The 17,111-nt window shown below is 41.5% G+C and overlaps 1 long non-coding RNA gene across 1 annotated transcript; it reads left to right on the top strand.

The window, feature by feature from the left end:
• The first annotated feature begins 227 nt into the window (after positions 1-227).
• LOC142776330 (uncharacterized) lies at positions 228-5,957 on the top strand. Its single transcript, XR_012887457.1, has 2 exons — positions 228-415; positions 5,790-5,957. It is a non-coding gene; the product is annotated as an uncharacterized LOC142776330 (long non-coding RNA).
• The last annotated feature ends 11,154 nt before the right edge of the window (positions 5,958-17,111 follow it).

The following is a 17,111-nucleotide window of genomic DNA, read 5'->3' as shown; positions in this document are numbered from 1 at the left end:
TTTCACTATCAATTTTGGTGGGCTTACTGATGATGATGACTATAGAATTCAAGCATGTGAAGAGATTGTTTTTGTAAAACATTTAAAATGAAAAATTAAGACGAAAACGTAATAAGCACAAATCGCTGGTCATCGCTGCTGTGTTTCAGGTGGTAGCTAGACACTGTAGTAGCTGCGTTGAATTTTGCTCGCAACAACTTAGGCTTACGTTGGCTCGTCGGCATGGCACTGCGTCTGTTTCCTGTGAGGAAAAGAGTCATGGCGGCTTCCTGTTTTGTCGTTTGACCAGCGCGAAGTTCAAGCTACGTGTTTATTTTAGGCAAGCAATCTTCCTCGCGATAAATCTACTCCTGAGTGACGAAAGTGATGAACACAAATGTTCCCAGCTTCATAGTGCACCTCGTGTCAAGGACGGGTAAGCTGTCAACCCCTTAACTAATATCCTGGTGAACGCGGTTTTGCACCATTAATTTCGTGGCAGTGATGGTAATACCGCTCTGTGTTAATGTACCACAATTCGAAAACGTTCTCGCTGCGCATTGCGAAAGAGTGTCGGCGAGAGCGTAAAATGCTTTTCACTTTCGCCCAGGAAGGAACTCTCCATTGGTTAGCCAGCAGTCATGCCTTCGGCACTTGACATGCTGGCAATAAAATAAAGAGACGCAATTACTAAATATTTTAATTTTTGGGCTATAGTGTAAAAATATCAGTCTTTTTGTTTCTTTCATATTTTCAGTCTTGGTATAGTACATACTAGTCTATACACCAAGCAAGATGACAGGAAATAAAATATGAAGAACAATTGTTGGTTCTTTAACTCAATCAAATGATTGCTCATAAGAAACCAAGACAACGTGTTTATTGAAGATATACCCAAATACAAACAAAAATGAGCTAATCTGAACGCGGATTATAGAAGGCAGTAACAATTTCAAAAAATCAGAAGTGTCAAGTTATAAAACCAAAAAACACAGCAGTTGAGGGGAAGACAAGCTTAAAAAGATGAAAAATTTGTGAACTGGGGTTGTCGCTAGAGCCATCGTCTCAACATGCAGACTTCTTTAAGGCTACAACTGCCAACCTTATCTCAATTGTGTAGGGCAGATTTATCAAGATGAAGGGAACCCACATACACTGGTGCTAACAATCAGCAAATGGCCACAAAACATTTCACATATGTTGTACCAACAACGCCAAAACTCATCTCTTGTCTATCTTAGTGCATTTTGTATATTCTTCATACCCTCTCCTCCAACTTAAACCAAGCAGGGAAGGCCACATTCGAAAACGGGGAGATGAAAACGAGGAGTCGGCATGCTTAATTGGGTGAGTTAAAAGCCGATCCCCTGTAATGGGTTGTGCCAGGGTAAAAGGGGTAATCAATCAAAAGCCCATGAAACAGAAAGAAATGAGGGGCAGGAAGGAGCAAGTGTTTTGCATGGATGGGTAGAAAAGGAGAAGTCATTTTGATGAATTAGCTTTGCCTCGAGGAAGCACCCCCTGACAATGGGGATAATTAGCTTTAGAAATTCCTTGAAGAATGGCTTATTTTTCATTGGTTTTCGTTGTGTATGTGCCATGTCAAATTGGTTCAAGTGCCCCCTTTGAAACATTTATACTTGTTGGCTGGAATGTACTAAACTTGTGAATAAGGTGCGGTAATTTTTTTTTTTTCAAAAAGCTGGTTACTGTATTTAAGGTTTGAGATTGTTGAAGATATGTACTGCCACTATAAAATGCTGCGCCATTGCTTCCAGTTATTTGCCATGCTTGCTTGATGCCTATTTAATGAAATGTTAACAGGTTGTCCTGTTTGTTCAGTAGGGTTGAGAGCTGGGCTAGTAGGTAAGATATCATTTTAACATGTGGTGTAAGGACAAGCAAAGCGAGTGTCGTGTTTTCTTGTACTCTGTGTCTCTGTCGAAGTTGTGCCACCAAACCATGTTAATATGTTGTCCTATTTGTGACAATGTGTATATTTAATCATGTTGATAATTTTTGAACTAGTGCACGTAAAACTAGATTTCGTGCTATGCATAAATCACTTCTAGTACTTTTAATTCTAACATAATCTTGAAGGTGTTTGCAGGTCTTAAATCTTGTATGACAACTAGGTGTTATGTGTACAAAAAAGAAATGCGGGTTTACTTTTGCATGCACTAACATGTCGGGGAACGTTTTCCGAAGCGGCTTGTTGCTAGTTAATGTTGTGTAATACTTGCGAAGGATATTATTTAAATTTGGAATTGTGTTTCGGTATTTAATTGAAAAGGCTAGCGACTGGTTAGGCTGTGCTATGGGACATGTTCATCTAGTGATGATTTCCTAATCTTCAAGCTTTATTTTGAATTTTGTTCAGAGTGTTGTGCAAGTCATTTCGCCAAATGTCTCCTTTGGTTTGCTTAATTGGTGAGCATAGTTATCGTTGTCGCTACAGACGCTTCTTAAAGGCTTTGCCTGTCTGATGAATATTTCTTCTTTGCCGTGTCATAGATGATGGCTTGTGTAGTTTATGTATTATAGTTGGCTATTCGTTGGCATTATGTAGAGCGTAACCTTTGATTTCTCTGTGAAAGAACTCCAAGACAGCCTCATTAAGATGCGCATCACAACCATTCACCACTGAAGATTAAATTTGGCCAAACATGTTAGCAGCAAGAATGCAGCAAGAATTGTAAACCAAACTAAGATTTTTTTTTTTTGTCCAGTTCGACTAGGGGTGGAGTCCGCTCCTGCTGCACATCCTTCCTCCTCAAAATTTCACTTGGCTCTGCCCTATTCATTTTTTTTTTCTAATTGGCATTGCCTGCTATATGTTTCTAGTGTGGGCAGAGGATTTGTCTTTTTTTTTACATACCTCACAATAAAGAATGTTTCAATAGATACCGTCATATCCAGGAAGTTAATTTTGCTGAAAAGGTGTTGCTTAGTAAATTTACTACTAGGGTGAAACTTCTTACAATTGCCAATTGATGCAATTTTCATGAATGCACGTCAAAAAAGACGCTAGCAGCAGAGCTATTGAATCTATTCTTCAAAATTGTTCTTTTTTCAGTATCATCAGTATTACCTCAAAACAACTTATTCATTGAAATATCAACAAACAATCTTTAAACCAAGATAAATGCATGTTTTAGTTTCTACTTTTGATATAGTTGTAAAAAACAAGTGGATTAAGTGTCATGTTTTGCCACTATTGAACCCACGTGGTTGAAACTCTGGAAGGAAATTCTGGAGGTATGTATAGGCCTTTGCTGCAGTAGTCTTGAGCAGTTTGGTCCCCTTCACTGCAGCAATGTGGCATGGGTGAAATCACATTGTACAGTTCCACACTCCCAACACCAGTTTGCTGTGCAGCTTTGCACTTGATTCACAAGCTTATTGTGTATTTTACAAAAAGCATTACAAGGATACTTAAGAGAAACAGTGGTTTTGTTTAAATTTACAAACTGCACTCTGAGAACTCTAATGCCAATGCCATATGTTTCATTATTAGCGGAGAAAATTAAGGTTGAAGTTTCACTATTTAAATTTGTGCCGAAATGTCCATGCTGACGTCGAAAATTTCTAAATGTATTTTTCATATTTTTGCAATCGGCTTGGTAATATATTCTGAAACTTTATATGCTAGGTCTATGACACCCACAGATGACAATGTCCTTTATTTTTATCGTTTATAAGCTATGTAGAACCCAGTGAACGCCATCAAAAATTATGATGTCACGGTGTTTGGTGAGACATTTTCTTTGCGCAGTTTCGCACTTACCAAGCATCGTGTCATGGTAAGAGTGGTGTTGTGAAAGCATACTTTAAGAGTATGCGAAAAATTATTTTGCTCTTTAGTGTCCCTTCAACACCCAGATAAAAAACTAACAAGAATGATGCTGACCAGCTCATCCACCTGGTCTAAAGAGAAATGAAAGGCAGTGTAGTTGCATTGTTAGGTGTATCACATCTCAAGGTGTATAATGCTAGGATAATAGAGAATACGAAGTGTGACACAAAGGACAATTTAATGTAACAGACATGCATTACATATACATTTAAATGACCAATGCACTGCTGTTTTCAAACAAGCAAAAGAAATATGCAGTCTCATAAGTCTGCAGCACTGTGGTGTCTTGTGAGGCAAGGCTTGTACGTCCCAGCAGTGCACATGGAAATGGCTTCAAACAATTAACTGTTGTGTGCTCTGGTGAACAAGGTTCACAGTCAAGACAATTGGGTCGTTAGCCACTAATTGCAACAGAAGAAATGACATGTCCAGTTTTTGTGTTGGTACTTTCTTAACATATTTTACTAACGGAATTGGAACAGCTAAATCAACCGCTAAACAAAGCACATTGCCTTTTGGCATCATCTATTGGCAAACAAAACAATTAATCATAGTCACTGAATAGGCGCTGCTAAATAACAGAAGCGGACATGCTTTCTTCAGCCGTAGGTTGATGATGCTGTAGCCAGCCGTAGCAGAGTACAGGCCACGTGCTTGCGTTTTCTCTTTCATAAAGGAGGACAGTGTATAACCATGCTCACCATGACATTTGATGGACATGTGAGTTTTACCATGGTGAACTAAAACTTGAAACAGTGCAAAACGTATTTGGCCTTGCTGTGTTTTTTCTCCTTGCGTAGGAGTAGAAGCTGTCCAGGTTCTTAGGCCCATATTCACAAACCAACCTTGACCTTACCTCACGTTTTCCTCAAGTTCCTGTATTCTTTGCTTTCATTATAACGACACAAAAACTGCAACAGGGTAAAAGATAACAAGATTGGTTCATGCATACTCGCTTACTTCGTCTATCGAGCGCAATAAAGGCTTACAACTTGAGGAAAACTCGAGGTAAAGTTAAGGTTGGTTTGTCAGTATGGGCCTTAGAACATAAAAGTGAGAAATCTACACTGGCCCAGGCACTACTTATCACTTCATACTATTGTAAAACCCCGAGAAATCACCCCCTCTACGCTGAAGATTATCTGAAGGGAGGCCCTTTCTTAGTCTCGAACACTAATTCAGTATGGAAGTGCCTTTAAGAAATATGCACACCTGTGTTCCTAATGAAATGCTGTATAGAATAGACATGCATTTACTGTTTTTACAGACCCAAGGAAAATCCTTGTGTGAAATGTATGTGTTATGACAAGGGGGAAAGATGTTCTACAAATATTCAGATAACTTGTGACAACTCAGAATGCAGCCACCAAGCATCACACTGTAAAAGTGTTAAAAAAACCTTGCACATATATAAGGACTCTCAGAATTTTGGTTGTAAGGAACTGCTGCTGGAGAATTTTGAAGTAGAGAACAGGTTGAGAAATAATTGTGCGAGGGGAAGGGGCCCTTGATCGGTCACTGGCACATATTCGAGATCTCCTGTAAAGTAGAAAGGGGTGCTTGCTTGGTATTTTACAGTGCCCACTCGCAATTTAAATTGGAGTGGGGGCACTAGCATGTGCTTTTTTGATAGCATTGCCAGGGCTGCACAAGAGCTCCATTGAATGTGACTGCCCATCCAACCAAGGAACGCTTGCCACCCATTCAGCTGCTCTGCGAGTGTTCTCTTCACACGATCACTTTACTGCGCTATACTTTACAGTAATAAAAGCACAACTATTTTTATATTTTTAGTTTCAACAAATTTTGATTGCAGCCTGAGTCATGCAGTGAAGTTCATGCATGCTCAGCTTACTCGCTGCCACCTTTATTTGGGAGTGGGAAGATAGGTTGCTGCTTGAATTGTACAGGCAAATAAAGGAGGAAGTGGGGTAATTTGTCATGTCTGTTACAGGTAGGTGTACTTGCTGCCAAGGACCTCAAAGGAGGATTGGTGACAGTGGTGGAAATGAATCTGCACTCAAGCCAAGTGTACAACAAGCTAAGTCAGGAACATTATTGAGAAGATCCACAAGTTAAGCATTTTAAAAACTGATAATAAAACATTATTTTGGCTTCATCATCCTACATGTAGTCATTTTTATAATTCCTTTATTTTTTCTGCATCAAAAACCTCAAGCTGAGCATTCTGTTGCTATTACTAGTGCATATGTTTGCAGATGCTTATTTTCCTGCAATCTTACATAGGACATTTCGTAAAAGTGCTCAGTGACATTAATGTTTATCTGCTCCCTCGTTTGGTTTTAAGATGCACTTTTTTCTAGACTTGCACTTGTCTCTAATTGCAGAGAATTCATATTGAGCCTTGAGGTTTGTAGTAGATAACAAGCAACTTTTTCAAGCAAGGTTAACTTAGTATTTTCGATAATATGTGGGGTTTAACATCCAAGAACCACCATATGAGTACGAGAAATGTCTAACTTTGCATTTTCCTGTCAGTAACGTTTAATAAACATTTCCATTTGTCCTGAACATTTATTTTTCTGATAGTATGGCTGCATATAGCTGCACAATGATATAGAGTTAGTTTGCATATTGATGATGAAGGAATTTTGTTGTTGATTTAGAAAAGGCTTGTGTACAGACCAACTTGAACACATAAAAAACTGTTTCATACGTCCTCCTATACAGTAAATGTTTCCTAGTGAACTTGTCTTCTGGTTTTAAAAAATGGGAAAAAAGGTCATGGCCATTGGGAAGGCCTTGAAAAACCACACTGCTAAATAATGCCATAGAGTCTGTGATGAACCAGACATCCACATGAAAAAACTGGGAGAAGGGTTTTGCAAGCAGTGTGCATCTATGCTGGCTTAGAGGGGAATTAATAAAATTAAGTTCTACGGTTTTATGTCGCAAGACTAAGATCTCGTTATGAGATACAATGTTTCAAGTGAAAGCCTAATTATTTTCACTGCATAAGCTCTCTGACTACATGGCACATGCACCTTAGTTAATATTGCAGCCATTATAATGTGACTGCTGTGATTTGGAATCAATCCTGTGATCTCGTGCAGAACTACACGCAGTGACAGATCCAGAAGGGGGACGGTAGGGGCGATCCCCCCCAAAGCCTGTCAGTATTCCCTCCCCCTCTCTTCAGTGCTTGCCGTCTTCCTGCTATTACCAATTAAGACAAATGAGTGGGGTTCTTTTGAGCACACAATAGTAGTATTTACGCTATAATAGAGTTTTTGTACTCATAAAAAAACCAAAAAAGTGAAGACCACGCTCCTCTCTCCGGTGTCACTTCAAGCAACCCCCCCCCCCCCTTCCCTAAAATGAGTGACTCGATCCACCCCTGACTGCACAGCACTATTTCCCTCTATCCTATGGGCAGAATATAGATGCAGGCTTCTTTTCTTTTAATGCACTACTTCATATTTATATTAAGACATTCGCACTTGCACTGTTGATTTTTAAAACTATATGGGTAGACCAAAAAAACATGTAAATGCGACCGATGGTATAGCATCCTGTACAAACAAACAGTATTGGTCATATGCTCTACAGCAAAATCGCTGAGTAATGCCACTGCCTTAAACAATTGTTTAAAAAGAAACCTCTTTGCAGTGAATGTGGGATGTGACATATTAATCTGTTATGGCATCTAGTATCGGACACAATGCTAAGTCGGAGTGAAATATGACAAAAAGAGTGGCAATATTAATACGATTTCTGGGTTCAAATGTCATTACTGAAATGCAAAGGCATAAAGAACAAGATAAATATGGTGCTATTATAAGTAAATGCAACAAAGTGGAACCTCAATACTAATTATTTAAATTCAATTAGTTCTATGACTATGGAGATCACCAGCAATGCTTTTACTGAATAATATGTTACCCCTTTCATGAGATACAATGAAACACCACATTTGAATTACACAACTTTTCTGTTTACTAAGTTGAGGCATTTGTTATTAGATCATTTGTGATGTGTTTGACAATCTGTGAAATTGGTGGCAATTGAAACAGCAACTGTTCAATCAGAGCAAAAACATTCTATTCACTACAGTGAAGCTCAATATGTTACGATGCCATCCTGACATGCTAAATGAAATCCGAATAACTTGTGACAATCTTGACTTCAGAAGTATTTGAATTTCTAGACATTTAACATTCAGGTATCAGCAGTTTGTTAATGGATAGGAGAGAAGCTACATAAAGACTAAAAATAGAGCTTAGTATAACATTGTTTGGAGGCCAGCAAAAGAGCTTAAGACCTAGAAAAACAGTTGACTTTCCTTGGTGTTATCAAAGGGTGTTGAAACTTTACTGCCAAAGACTAGCAAATTCTTTTTTTAACCACAATCAAAAGAAGCCTTGCTTTGATTTTTCTGCTAAAAAAGCATTTTCTTTTGACCACCAAGGTCTCCTAAGGGGGTGTTATAGCATCTAAAGATTATAAGTACTTTTACCTCCTCAACTAATTCTAACCAGACAAACTTTCTAGTTGAAATGTATGGCTGCAAGAGGTAAATCGAATTCTTTTAATATGTTTCTAATGGTCAGCAGTGTAGGTTCCTTCTGCTCTGCTGTGCATGAGCCTGTAAGCACAGAAACTTATGCAAGTACAAAAGATGTGTAAAAGGTGACAGACTCCCAATAGTGCTGTGATCAAGAGCTCCCAGCTTTTATTTAACTGCAAATAACCTGCTTAAGTGCCGCAGCTGTAGTTTCATACCTATTGACCACATATTTAAGACAAATACTATTACGCTGTGCTATAACCAGGAGGCATGGAGTGCTGTTTAAAAACTAATGGACCAGCTGTTGTTGATCGTCTGAGCATGTTTTCACAACCAAAAGTTTATACAGACAAATTTTACAACAATAGAATTTATTATGCATTAAATATGCCAAGCAGTGGTCTTTGAGTTGCAGTTGAAAATTGCAATATGGTAGTGCATGATCAAAGTGTCAAGGCCCTCCACTGCCCTGGTCTTTTTATGAATGTATGATATGTGATCTTTTATTAAATCATTTTCATTATGAAGTGGGAAAAAGCAAGAAGACCATAACTGATATTTCTTGTCCAAAATAAATTACTGCTAGATCATGAAAAGAAGATGCACCGACCGAAATACGCCACACTTAACTGCACTGTGGAATGTACCATAATGTTCACATTATCGTGCGTCATAAACATATCCAACTACACCTTCACATACGACCAACACCTATACATAGCCTTCATAGACTACGAGAAGGCGTTTGACTCAGTCAAGACATGAACAGTAATGCAGGCACTATGGAATCAGGGCATCCAAATAGCCTACATAAACATACTGGAATAAATCTAAAGTGGATCTACAGCCACCACAAAGAAATTGAAAGAATCCCAATATAGAAGGGATTGAGGCAGGGAGACACGATCGCACCAATGCCATTTGTTTACAGGACGTATTCCACGTGTTTACACGTGGATTACCTCGAGGTATACCACGAGGCATATCAGGTGTTTACAGGAGGTATTCAGGACCCTAGACTGGGAAGAGTTAGGGATAAGAGTTAATGGAGAGTACCTTAGTAACCTGCAATTCGCTGATGATATTGCCTTGATGAGTAACTCGGGAGATGAATTACAGCTCACGATTACAGAACTGAACATGGAAAGCAGAAAAGTAGGTCTGAAAATGATTGTGCACAAAACTAATGTGCTACAGTCTCAGCAGAAAACAGCACTTTGAGATAGGTGGAAAGATGTTGGATGTTGTAAAAGAATATGTCTACTTAGGACAAGTAGTAAAATCGCGGAACCAAACCATGAGAGTGAAGTAACTGGAAGAATAAAGATGGGGTGGATCACATTCAGCAAGCATTCTCTAATCACGAATGGTAATCTGCCACTAACCCTCAAGAAGCAGGTGTATAACAGCTGCACCTTGCCAGTACTTACCTACGGAGCAGAAACCTGGAGGCTTACAAAGAGGGTGGCGCTTAAATTGAGGACGATGCAGAAGCAATGGGAAAAAAATGATAGGTGTAACTTTAAGAGACAAGAAGATAGCAGTGGGTCAGGGAACAAACGGGGGTTGAGGATATCACAGTTGAAGTCAAGAAAAAGAAATGAACATGAGCGGGGCATGTAGCACGGGGCAGGATAACTGCTGGTCATTAAGGGTAACTGACTGGATTCCCAAGAAGGCAAACGCACGAAGGGGAGACAGAATGGTAGATGGGTCGATGAGTCGATGAGATTAAAAAGTTCGCAGGTAATACATGGCAACGGAAAGCACAAGACTGGGTTGATTGCCGGATCATGGGAGATGCCTTTGCACTGCAGTGGGCGTAGTCAGGCTAATGATGATGACACCGTCACTGTACGACGAGGTTTAAATCTAGGTGTTAAGCAAAAAGTGAGCATGCCAAAGTTGCGCTGAAGGCAATGCACTCGCTTCTTATGCAAATAGTAGTTTACATGTGATCACTTGACACATCAATCATTCAATATATGTATAATGCAGTGGTCCACTCTGGCTCATGTCAGCAGAACCCTAACAATTTGCCAAAAGCGTGAGTAATAAGCTTGTTTGCAAGACCGAACATGTACATGTGCTTTTTTGCAGACGTTTCACCTTTTCTATAGACTTGCCCAAGTATGATGCACCTTTTCTGCATAATTTTGATATAGTTAGAAGACTGCTTTTTTCTTGCATTGTCATGTAAGCAGCAGGCAATGTAGTAGAAGCCACAAAAATGTACAGAACAGAACGGTTTAATTTGGTATAAGCATTCGCGTGTGATCACCGACAGGGGATATCGCAGTCACAGCTTTTTTTCCCTCTATGCTACTTGGACTACTTGTGCGAGTAGAGGAAATAATGCGGTATTCATACCGCCAGTGTCACACAGACACTTGTGATGACGGTCAGAGCATCTGGGCCAAACTCAATGCTGTACAGCGCAGCAGCGACAGGGTTGTTGCGCGTGATCAAAATATCTTGAGGAAAACCAGTATTAGTCACCGCTACACGGTCTAAACTAATCTGGATCAGATACAGTGCACCGCGACCACATGCAGCAAGTACCCGTGTGACAGCGTTCACTAAAGCGCGTCAGAGCGCATCGCGCATTCAGAACTAACGTCCAGACAGAACAGCCAGCACTCACGCACCACCATATTCGCAAGGAATAATACCGCAATCATACAAACCGCCACACAAACCACACCGAAATAGAGTACCCGCACCGCTCCAGCTAGCGCAGGCACACCGCTAGGGACTAAATGGTCTAGAGATGTTCGCGCAATTTGGTACCTAGGCTGCCTGTGGTCATCAGAAAAACATCTAGAGCGCATCTACTCGTATTAGTTTGCGCCATGACTCGCCGAGTCATGGCGCAGTCAGCGGCTGCAACAAGGTAGTTATAAAGTGGGAAAAACAGGTATCCAAGCCCACAGAGGCAAAACAGGGCTTAGGCAAGTGTCCTCTGTCACCCTTGTTATTCATGATGTACCTACAAGGATTAAAGGTCAAATTAGAGGGAAGTGGACTTGGCTTCAACCTCTCTTTCGTCAAACAAACAAAAAAAAACTCATTGAACAGGCACTACCAGCATTGATGTACCCACAAGATAGTGCTAATGGCCGACAACAAAGAAGATTTGCAGAGATTGATGGACATCTGTGGAATTGAGGGAGATAGGTTAGATTTCAGATTTAGTAAGGAAAAATCAGCAGTCATGATTTTTAATGATATTAAAGGTAGTGAGCTTAGAATACAGGAGGTCACGCTAGAGATAACAGATAAATACAAATATCTGGGCGTATGGATAAGCAATGGGACCGAGTACCAAAGGGAACACAAAATATACGTAACAACTAAAGGTAACAGGAATGCAGCAGTCATGAAAAATAGGGCTATGTGGAATTACAATAGGCATGATGTTGTGAGAGGAATATGGAAAGGGGTCATGGTTCCCGGGCTGACGTTCGGCAATGCGGTCTTGTGCATGAGATCATAAGTTCAAGCAAGATTAGAAATTAAGCAACGTGCAATAGGTAGGCTTGCTTTAGGAGCTCACGGGAATACACCAAATCAGGGAGTACAAGGTGATATGGGATGGACATCATTTGAGGGCAGGGAAGCTAGCAGCAAGATAAAATTTGAGAAGCGATTGAGAGAAATGGGAGAGGAGCATTGGGCTAGGAAGGTTTTCAGCTACTTATACATGAAGAATGTCGATACAAAATGGAGGAAACGAACCAGGAAATTGACGAGTAAATACTTAGGAAACAGCAGGGGGCCAAACCAAAGAGAACTATCGGTTAAGAAGAGGGTGAAGGAAACGGAGACTTACATGTGGAGAATCGACATGATTAATAAGTCTGCAGTAGAGATCTGTCGAACCCTTAAGCAGGAAATTGCCAAGGAAAGGATCTGTCGAACTTCTAAGCTGGAAATCGCCAAGGAAAGCACTGGGGTTCAGAGACAGGGAGGGCAAAATAGACTTTAAGCGGGTAGAATTAACAAGAAGGAGGTTATTTGATTGGTGGCTAAAGTCAAGGCACAAGTGAAAATAAACCCTTCACAGCAAAGTACCCGTCCTCAACTTCACTATTTAAAGGAAAAAAAAAAGATAAACCTAGTTGTTGGTTCACCAAGTATTACGGCTAGGTGGCGTTAGCCGCCGCCCGATCTAAAGAGTACAGCCACAACAATCCATCCATCCAGCAATGGTGCTGGAATGTAAAGGTGCTGCCTGGCAGGCACCTGCAGCATCGTCTTGGGCGCAGCCATGTTTTCTGAGAAAATCACGCACGAACCAATCAGCGCGCAGATTCCTAGAGCCTCGTGAGGGTGCCTGGCGCAGTACATTGTGGGGGGTCTATCCACCCGCCTTTGTAAATTCGCGACCGGACCAATCAGCACGCAGATTCCTAGAGCCTCGTGAGGCCGCATGGCGCAGTGCATTATGGGGGGTCTATCTGCTCCCTTTGTAAACTCGCGACCGGACCGTCTCACGTCACTGTTGCCGTGCACAACGTTGTCCGGCTTTACTGCGATAGTAGCAGCAGACTGAAAGCAGCGGGAGCCACAGCAGCGGCAACGGCCACTGATCGATTTCCCGTCATTGGCTTTGAGATTGCAAACGCTTTTGTTTTAACTGCGCCCTGCTAGATGGCACCACCTGTCCCGTGAAACCACGCGAAAGTAGAATTTTTGAACAACTTGCGCCATTTACCATAGTAACATGCGGTGGTTCTTTTTTTCATGAATGAATCTGAAACAAACAAGCAGAATTTCAGTGCACGTAACGTTCTATATTTCGTGCAGTTAGATCGATTACTAGTGATTAATTGTAGGGGGTCCGTCTGATGTCATCGGGATCATTTTGAAAATGACCTACTGTGGCGCTTGTGTTCTTGTGCATTTACTTTAATTTCTGGGTAAGTAGGGCATTGTTGTTGATGATGATGTCATCCATTAAGCTTTCACTCTGACGTACATTGTAATCTGACTTTAGTGTCCCTTTAACATTGGGTGATGTTTTGATGGCTTTTTAGCCTCGTGTGACTCTCCTTGCGATTGGGACGGCCGGAGAGAAACTTGCCGCTATAGAGTTGATATGGAGCTTTAGAATAACGTTCTCAGGTGTTGCAGGCGTTGCGGGCGCCATGTGAGTATTATAATAGCGTTTGCGCCCCCTAGGAAAAAGTCTAGGGACTTGCGCCCCGACCGCAAACCCAAATGCACAGAAGCTACAGTGGCCGCACGCTATTTCGGATTTTCTGCGGGCAGGCCGCGAACAGCGGCTTGCATTACGACGCATGTGCAGTGGCAGCAGCCGCACCGCAATGGCTCGCGGTGCGGTGCGCTTTTCTAAAACTTCCTAATGTACTGACTCTAGAAGAGAAGCTGGGCCGGAAAAGCCATAAGGCCTATAACTAGAATCATAACCACCAAAGCGCTGACATCTTGGAACGTTGTCGTTGTTATCGTCACAATACTTCTCAGAAGTGCTAAATTTAGATGTTCAAAACACTCAAGTTTTTGCAATACAAATTGTAAACAAGCATGTTCATGTATTGTAAACGAACGAAAATTGTGTGACGTTAATATAGACTACTTTTATGAAAGATACAACAGCCATTCATGCAATCTATTGCACGCGGAACAAAGCGTTTGCAGATTTGTTAAGTAGATGGCGCTACCATCCTTGTAACATTGTAACAGGGGCGCGATCACAAACAGGAAGCGAGCAATTGGAGCGTAAAAGGGTCCTAGTGGTGGGGGACTCTAACGTGGCCAGGGTTAGGGATGGCGTCTTCACGAATGTGAAGGAAGATGGGAGAGTGAGGGTGGAGGCCCATTCAGAGAAGAGCATGGTGGATGCACTGGCCAAAGCGCATGAAGTTGTAGAGGACAGCATGGAAGGCGAAAATCTGGTCATTATATTCATGCTGGGCTCAATGATGTGTTGAAGGGCAAAAATCAGAACCTTTAGAGACAGTTGGAGGATGGGATGCGTAAGCTCCGAGAAGCCTCTGGGAGTGTGCATGTGACCATATGCACAGTCCCAGAGGTCTGGGGGCAGTCTCATGGGATTAAAAGGAGGGTAGTGGAGGCCAACTGTGTGATCAAGGGTATGAGCCGGCAACTCGGATACAGCGTAATAGAAGTGAACCAAGACGTGTACGAGCCCGGCGCTCGCCCCTTTGCACAGAATCGCATTTACTACAGTGGTGCGACGGGCAGGAGGGTCGGTAATAGAATGGGTCGTCAAGCCACAGCTTTTTTATGGGGACCCAGAGCCCTGAGGCCAACAGTGTAGCCAAAGACGGTTCTAAAGGGGCACAAATATTCAAGTCACACGGACTTCGTGGGAGGAGAAATCGACGTAAGCACAAGGGCCAAGCTAAGTCAGACGTAGGCTATATGAACATGCAGGGTGGAAGGAATAGCTTAAAGTGGGAAGAGATAGAAGAGCAGTTGAGGCAGGAGGAGCTGATGGTATATGGGGTTGTGGAGACACATCTTCGGGACATGGAGCAACCACCTTGCAATCCAGACTACGTATGGGAATATTGCATAAGAACAGAAGGCAGCAAAAAGGGGGGAGGAATTGGTGCATTCATACATAAAAGTAAGGTTTGGCAAAGAGTCAAGCAGGGATGCATGGAACATTTATGGTTAAAAGGGAAAGTAGCTGGGCAGATGACACTCCTTGGTTTGGTGTACTTGTGGATGGGAGCAAAAGCCAGAGAGGAAAACCTGGCAATGGTGGAGTGTATATCAAAAGATATTGAGGAATTAGGAGGAGAGTGCGAGATAATTATACTAGGAGATGTGAATACGCATATAGAAGATATAGATGGGTATACTAACCCAACAGGCAAATTGATCATGGCTATGTGTGAAAGGCATGATTTAATCATTTGCAACAGTACTGAGAAGTGTGAAGGGCAAAAAACATGGGAAGTAGGAAGGCTGCAGTCGACGATAGATTATGGACTGATGTCACATAGGATGTATGATAGGCTCAGGGGAATGCACATAGATGAATGTGGCTCCAGAAGTCTGGGTAGTGATCACAAACATATCAAGCTAAGTTTTGGAAGAGCAGTGAAAGTGGAAAGGAAGCAAGATGAGCAACTACAGGAAAAATTTTATTCAGAAAAGCAAATAGAAATAGCTACTAAACAAATTGAGAAAGTAATCACTGAGCATAATAAAACAGTGTGCACATACACGAAACTAATTAGACTGTTTGAGCTAGAGCTTGCTAAGGCACGTGACAAGTCACCCCAGAAAAGAAAACACAAACCCAAGCATTGGGGGGATGAGAAAGTTAAGAGAGCCATGCGAAACGTCATGAAGCTTCTAGGGAACACAGACATGCTTAGCAACGGGGTGAACAGACAGATGATGTTAAGTGAAAATGGGACATCTTTCTAAGCTGTAGAAGGGAATTATCCTGTCTGATCAATGAAAAGATTAGAAGAAAGGGGGCTCGGTGGCTGGCAGAAGTACATAAAAAGGATAAAAAGGCAGCTGCGAAATTTTTGAACCATCTAAACTCTCTAAGAAATGGGACATGCCTAGAACAGAGGTTTATAACTACAGCTCAAGGTGCAGGCTAGAGAAGGGCGAAGCTATTGAATATATAAGAACAAGGGTGACAGAAAAATTTCAACAAAGAACTGCCTTATGCACTACAATAGACAAGGATGGATCAAATGGCATAATGGCCTCATTTTCACAACGAGAGTGGGAAAGGGTTGAGAAGAGGGTTCCTAGTAGTACATCAGCAGGCCCAGATGGCATTCCAATTATGCTGATGAAGACATTGAGTTTGAAGTCTAAACAGACTTTGAGAGAGGCAGTGAGCAAAATAATAATCGATGGTGAAGTCCCCGATGAATGGAAACTTAGCAGGATGAGCATGGTCTATAAAGGAAAGGGGGACAAAGCTGACATAAACAACTGTCGTCCTATAACAGTGACATCAGTGGTCTACAGGCTGGCAATGCAGATTATAAAGGAAAGACTGCAGGCATGGATAGTGGATGAGACGGTGCTGGGGGGAACTGCAGAATGGATTTCGAAAACACAGGATGTTGGAAGACAATCTGTTCTTACTGACGCAGTGCATCGAAATTGCAGAAAAGGAACACAGGCCCCTGTGGCTAGAATTTTTGGATATCAAGGGAGCGTACGATAACGTGGTTCAAGAGGACTTGTGGGGAATACTGGACACACTAGGTGTGGAAGATGAAGTCACTAATCTTTTAAAGGATATCTATAAAAGTGACAAGGTAGTTTAGTTATAAAGTGGGAAAAACAGGTATCCAAGCCCACAGAGGTAAAACGGGGGCTCAGACAGGGGTGTCCTCTGTCACCATTGTTATACATGATGTACTTACAAGGATTAGAGGCCAAATTAGAGGGAAGTGGATTTAGCTTCAACCTCTCTTTCATCAAACAAGGAAAACTTATTGATCACCACCAGCATTGATGTACGCAGATGATATAGTGCTAACGGCCAACAACAAGGAAGATTTCCAAAGATTGATGGACATCGACAATAATGAGGCTGATAGGTTAGATTTCAGATTCAGTAAGGAAAAATCAGCAGTCATGATATTTAATGATAATGAAGGTAGTGACGGTAGAGATAACAGATAAATACAAATATCTGGGCGTATGGATAAGCAATAGGACCGAGTACCTAAGGGAACACAAAATATATGTAACGACTAAAAGTGGCAGGAA

Source organism: Rhipicephalus microplus, chromosome X (assembly GCF_043290135.1).
Source record: "Rhipicephalus microplus isolate Deutch F79 chromosome X, USDA_Rmic, whole genome shotgun sequence".
In the NCBI taxonomy this organism is placed as follows: Eukaryota; Metazoa; Arthropoda; class Arachnida; order Ixodida; family Ixodidae; genus Rhipicephalus; species Rhipicephalus microplus.
The sequence above is the reverse complement of the archived record's forward strand: the minus strand, read 5'-3'. Positions and strand labels throughout refer to the sequence as shown.